Here is a 6,870-nt window from a genome sequence, read left to right as displayed (position 1 = left end):
GCCGAGTCCAAAATTCAGCGATTCCCCATCTCAGCCCAGAAAGCAGGTAGAACAAGTCTTGTGGTGCCTTTCAGCTGCCTACTGGGGTAGTGTAAAAACTACCAATGGATCTTCTTTCTGGTACCTTCCCCGGAGGAGTTGTGCATGGGGTGTGTTTGGAACATTTTGTCACCAGCCGAGGCCAAAATTCAGCGCTTCCCCATCTCAGCCCAGAAAGCAGGTAGAACAACTTCTGTGGTGCCTTTCAGCTGCCTACCCATGTAATGTAAAAAATTTCAACAGAACTCCTTTCTGGCACCTCCCCAGTGGAGTTGTGCATGGGGTGTGTTTGGAACATTTTGTCACCAGCCGAGTCAAAAATTCAGCGCTTCCCCATCTCAGCCCAGAAAGCAGGTAGAACAAGTTATGTGGTGCCTTTCAGCTGCCTACTGGGGTAGTGTAAAAACTACCAATGGAACTCCTTTCTGGCACATTCCCCGGAGGAGTTGTGCATGGGGTGTTTTTGGAACATTTTGTCACCAGCCGAGTCCAAAATTCAGCGCTTCCCCATCTCAGCCCAGAAAGCAGGTAGAACAAGTCTTGTGGTGCCTTCCAGCTGCCTACCCTAGCAATGTAAAAAGTACCAACAGAACTCCTTTCTGGCACCTTCCCCGGTGGAGTTGTGCATGGGGTGTGTTTGGAACATTTTGTCACCAGCCGAGGCCAAAATTCAGCGCTTCCCGATCTCAGCCCAGAAAGCAGGTAGAACAAGTTTTGTGGTGCCTTTCAGCTGCCTACTGGGGTAGTGTAAAAACTACCAATAGAACTCATTTCTGGCACATTCCTTGGTGGAGTCGTGCATGGGGTGTGTTTGGAACATTTTGTCACCAGCCGAGTCCAAAATTCAGCGCTTCCCCATCTCAGCCCAGAAAGCAGGTAGAAGAAGTCTTGTGGTGCCTTTCAGCTGCCTACCCGAATAATGTAAAAAGTTCCAAAAGAACTCCTTTCTGGCAACTTCCACGGTGGAGTTGTGCATGGGGTGTGTTTGGAACATTTTGTCACCAGCCGAGGCCAAAATTCAGCGCTTCCCCATCTCAGCCCAGAAAGCAGGATGAGCTACATCTGTGGTGCATTTCAGCTGCCTACCCGAGTAATGTAAAAAGTTCCAACAGAACTCCTTCCTGGCACCTTGCCCGATGGAGTTGTGCATGGGGTGTGTTAGGAACATTTTGTCACCAGCCGAGGCCAAAATTCAGCGCTTCCCCATCCTAGCCCAGAAAGCAGGTAGAACAACTTTTGTGGTGCCTTCCAGCTGCCTACCCTAGCAATGTAAAAAGTACCGAGAGAACTCCTTTCTGGCACCTTCCCCGATGGAGTTGTGCATGGGGTGTGTTTGGAACATTTTGTCACCAGCCGAGGCCAAAATTCAGCGCTTCCCCAACTGAGCCCAGAAAGCAGGTAGAACAACTTTTGTGATGCATTTCAGCTGCCTACCGGGGTAATGTAAAAACTACCAAGAGAACTCCTTTCTGGCACCTTCCCCGATGGAGTTGTGCATGGGGTGTGTTTGGAACATTTTGTCACCAGCCGAGTCCAAAATTCAGCGCTTCCCCATCTCAGCCCAGAAAGCAGGTAGAACAAGTCTTGTGGTGCCATTCAGCTGCCTAACGGAGCAATGTAAAAAATACCAAAAGAACTCGTTTCTGTCACCTTGCCCGATGGAGTTGTGCATGGGGTGTGTTTGGAACATTTTGTCACCAGCCGAGTCCAAAATTCAGCGCTTCCCCATCTCAGCCCAGAAAGCAGGTAGAACAACTTCTGTGGTGCCTTTCACATGCCTACCGCTGTAGTGTAAAAACTACCAACAGAAGTCCTTTCTGGCACGATTCCCGATGGAGTTGTGCATGGGGTGTGTTTGGAACATTTTGTCACCAGCCGAGGCCAAAATTCAGCGCTTCCCCATCTCAGCCCAGAAAGCAGGTAAAACAACTTCTGTGGTGCCTTTCAGCTGCCTACCGCGGTAGTGTAAAAACTACCAAGAGAACTCCTGTCTGGCACGTTTCCCGATGGAGTTGTGCATGGGGTGTGTTTGGAACATTTTGTCACCAGCCGAGTCCAAAATTCAGCGCTTCCCCATCTCAGCCCAGAAAGCAGGTAGAACAAGTCTTGTGGTGCCTTTCAGCTGCCTACCCGAGTAATGTAAAAAATTTCAAAAGAACTCCTTTCTGGCACCTTCTCCAGTGGAGTTGTGCATGGGATGTGTTTGGAACATTTTGTCACCAGCCGAGTCCAAAATTGAGCGCGTCCCCATCTCAGCCCAGGAAGCAGGTAAAACAAGTTTTGTGTTGCATTTCAGCTGCCTACTGGGGTAGTGTAAAAACTACCAATAGAACTCGTTTCTGGCACATTCCCCGGTGGAGTTGTGCATGGGGTGTGTTTGGAACATTTTGTCACCAGCCGAGTCCAAAATTGAGCGCGTCCCCATCTCAGCCCAGGAAGCAGGTAAAACAAGTTTTGTGTTGCATTTCAGCTGCCTACTGGGGTAGTGTAAAAACTACCAAGAGAACTCGTTTCTGGCACATTCCCCGGTGGAGTTGTGCATGGGGTGTGTTTGGAACATTTTGTCACCAGCCGAGTCCAAAATTCAGCGCTTCCCCATCTCAGCACAGAAAGCAGGTAGAATAAGTTTTGTGTTCCATTTCAGCTGCCTACCGCGGTAGTGTAAAAACTACCAAAGGAACTCCTTTCTGGCACCTTCCCCGGAGGAGTTGTGCATGGGGTGTGTTTGGAACATTTTGTCACCAGCCGAGGCCAAACTTCAGCTCTTCCCTGTCTCAGCCCAGAAAGGAGGATGAACTACTTCTGTGGTACCTTTAAGCTGCCTACCGGAGTAGTGTAAGAAGAACCAACGGAACTCCTTTCTGGCACCTTCCCCGGTGGGGTTGTGCATGCGGTGTGTTTGGAACATTTTGTCACCAGCCGAGGCCAAAATTCAGCGCTTCCCCATCTCAGCCCAGAAAGCAGGTAGAACAAGTCTTGTGGTGCCTTTCAGCTGCCTACCCGAGTAATGTAAAAAATTTCAACAGAACTCCTTTCTGGCACCTTCTCCAGTGGAGTTGTGCTTGGGGTGTATTTGGAACATTTTGTCACCAGCCGAGTCAAAAATTCAGCGCTTCCCAATCTCAGCCCAGAAAGCAGGTAGAACAAGTTTTGTGGTGCCTTTCAGCTGCCTACTGGGGTAGTGTAAAAACTACCAACGGAACTCGTTTCTGTCACCTTGCCCGATGGAGTTGTGCATGGGGTGTTTTTGGAACATTTTGTCACCAGCCGAGTCCAAAATTCAGCGCTTCCCCATCTCAGCCCAGAAAGCAGGTAGAACAAGTCTTGTGGTGCCTTCCAGCTGCCTACCCTAGCAATGTAAAAAGTACCAACAGAACTCCTTTCTGGCACCTTGCCCGGTGGAGTTGTGCATGGGGTGTGTTTGGAACATTTTGTCACCAGCCGAGTCCAAAATTCAGCGCTTCCCCATCTCAGCCCAGAAAGCAGGTAGAACAAGTCTTGTGGTGCCTTTCAGCTGCCTACTGGGGTAGTGTAAAAACTAGCAAAGGAACTCCTTTCTGGCACCTTCCCCGGTGGAGTTGTGCATGGGGTGTTTTTGGAACATTTTGTCACCAGCCGAGTCCAAAATTCAGCGCTTCCCCATCCTAGCCCAGAAAGCAGGTAGAACAACTTTTGTGGTGCCTTCCAGCTGCCTACCCTAGCAATGTAAAAAGTACCGAGAGAACTCCTTTCTGGCACCTTCCCCGATGGAGTTGTGCATGGGGTGTGTTTGGAACATTTTGTCACCAGCCGAGTCCAAAATTCAGCGCTTCCCCAACTGAGCCCAGAAAGCAGGTAGAACAACTTTTGTGATGCATTTCAGCTGCCTACCGCGGTAGTCTAAAAACTAGCCACAGTACTCGTATCTGGCCCCTTCGCCAGTGGAGTTGTGCATGGGGTGTGTTTGGAACATTTTGTCACCAGCCGAGTCCAAAATTCAGCGATTCCCCATCTCAGCCCAGAAAGCAGGTAGAACAAGTCTTGTGGTGCCTTTCAGCTGCCTACTGGGGTAGTGTAAAAACTACCAATGGATCTTCTTTCTGGTACCTTCCCCGGAGGAGTTGTGCATGGGGTGTGTTTGGAACATTTTGTCACCAGCCGAGGCCAAAATTCAGCGCTTCCCCATCTCAGCCCAGAAAGCAGGTAGAACAACTTCTGTGGTGCCTTTCAGCTGCCTACCCATGTAATGTAAAAAATTTCAACAGAACTCCTTTCTGGCACCTCCCCAGTGGAGTTGTGCATGGGGTGTGTTTGGAACATTTTGTCACCAGCCGAGTCAAAAATTCAGCGCTTCCCCATCTCAGCCCAGAAAGCAGGTAGAACAAGTTATGTGGTGCCTTTCAGCTGCCTACTGGGGTAGTGTAAAAACTACCAATAGAACTCATTTCTGGCACATTCCTTGGTGGAGTCGTGCATGGGGTGTGTTTGGAACATTTTGTCACCAGCCGAGTCCAAAATTCAGCGCTTCCCCATCTCAGCCCAGAAAGCAGGTAGAAGAAGTCTTGTGGTGCCTTTCAGCTGCCTACCCGAATAATGTAAAAAGTTCCAAAAGAACTCCTTTCTGGCAACTTCCACGGTGGAGTTGTGCATGGGGTGTGTTTGGAACATTTTGTCACCAGCCGAGGCCAAAATTCAGCGCTTCCCCATCTCAGCCCAGAAAGCAGGATGAGCTACATCTGTGGTGCATTTCAGCTGCCTACCCGAGTAATGTAAAAAGTTCCAACAGAACTCCTTCCTGGCACCTTGCCCGATGGAGTTGTGCATGGGGTGTGTTAGGAACATTTTGTCACCAGCCGAGGCCAAAATTCAGCGCTTCCCCATCCTAGCCCAGAAAGCAGGTAGAACAACTTTTGTGGTGCCTTCCAGCTGCCTACCCTAGCAATGTAAAAAGTACCGAGAGAACTCCTTTCTGGCACCTTCCCCGATGGAGTTGTGCATGGGGTGTGTTTGGAACATTTTGTCACCAGCCGAGGCCAAAATTCAGCGCTTCCCCAACTGAGCCCAGAAAGCAGGTAGAACAACTTTTGTGATGCATTTCAGCTGCCTACCGCGGTAGTCTAAAAACTAGCCACAGTACTCGTATCTGGCCCCTTCGCCAGTGGAGTTGTGCATGGGGTGTGTTTGGAACATTTTGTCACCAGCCGAGTCCAAAATTCAGCGATTCCCCATCTCAGCCCAGAAAGCAGGTAGAACAAGTCTTGTGGTGCCTTTCAGCTGCCTACTGGGGTAGTGTAAAAACTACCAATGGATCTTCTTTCTGGTACCTTCCCCGGAGGAGTTGTGCATGGGGTGTGTTTGGAACATTTTGTCACCAGCCGAGGCCAAAATTCAGCGCTTCCCCATCTCAGCCCAGAAAGCAGGTAGAACAACTTTTGTGGTGCCTTTCAGCTGCCTACCGGGGTAATGTAAAAACTACCAAGAGAACTCCTTTCTGGCACCTTCCCCGATGGAGTTGTGCATGGGGTGTGTTTGGAACATTTTGTTCACCAGCCGAGTCCAAAATTCAGCGCTTCCCCATCTCAGCCCAGAAAGCAGGTAGAACAAGTCTTGTGGTGCCATTCAGCTGCCTAACGGAGCAATGTAAAAAATACCAAAAGAACTCGCTTCTGTCACCTTGCCCGATGGAGTTGTGCATGGGGTGTGTTTGGAACATTTTGTCACCAGCCGAGTCCAAAATTCAGCGCTTCCCCATCTCAGCCCAGAAAGCAGGTAGAACAACTTCTGTGGTGCCTTTCACATGCCTACCGCTGTAGTGTAAAAACTACCAACAGAAGTCCTTTCTGGCACGATTCCCGATGGAGTTGTGCATGGGGTGTGTTTGGAACATTTTGTCACCAGCCGAGGCCAAAATTCAGCGCTTCCCCATCTCAGCCCAGAAAGCAGGTAAAACAACTTCTGTGGTGCCTTTCAGCTGCCTACCGCGGTAGTGTAAAAACTACCAAGAGAACTCCTGTCTGGCACGTTTCCCGATGGAGTTGTGCATGGGGTGTGTTTGGAACATTTTGTCACCAGCCGAGTCCAAAATTCAGCGCTTCCCCATCTCAGCCCAGAAAGCAGGTAGAACAAGTCTTGTGGTGCCTTTCAGCTGCCTACCCGAGTAATGTAAAAAATTTCAAAAGAACTCCTTTCTGGCACCTTCTCCAGTGGAGTTGTGCATGGGATGTGTTTGGAACATTTTGTCACCAGCCGAGTCCAAAATTGAGCGCGTCCCCATCTCAGCCCAGGAAGCAGGTAAAACAAGTTTTGTGTTGCATTTCAGCTGCCTACTGGGGTAGTGTAAAAACTACCAATAGAACTCGTTTCTGGCACATTCCCCGGTGGAGTTGTGCATGGGGTGTGTTTGGAACATTTTGTCACCAGCCGAGTCCAAAATTGAGCGCGTCCCCATCTCAGCCCAGGAAGCAGGTAAAACAAGTTTTGTGTTGCATTTCAGCTGCCTACTGGGGTAGTGTAAAAACTACCAATAGAACTCGTTTCTGGCACATTCCCCGGTGGAGTTGTGCATGGGGTGTGTTTGGAACATTTTGTCACCAGCCGAGTCCAAAATTCAGCGCTTCCCCATCTCAGCACAGAAAGCAGGTAGAATAAGTTTTGTGTTCCATTTCAGCTGCCTACCGCGGTAGTGTAAAAACTACCAAAGGAACTCCTTTCTGGCACCTTCCCCGGAGGAGTTGTGCATGGGGTGTGTTTGGAACATTTTGTCACCAGCCGAGGCCAAACTTCAGCTCTTCCCTGTCTCAGCCCAGAAAGGAGGATGAACTACTTCTGTGGTACCTTTAAGCTGCCTACCGG

The sequence above is a fragment of the Falco peregrinus genome, chromosome 1 (genome assembly GCF_023634155.1).
Source record: "Falco peregrinus isolate bFalPer1 chromosome 1, bFalPer1.pri, whole genome shotgun sequence".
NCBI lineage: Eukaryota > Metazoa > Chordata > Aves > Falconiformes > Falconidae > Falco > Falco peregrinus.
Note: the sequence above shows the minus strand (reverse complement) of the source record.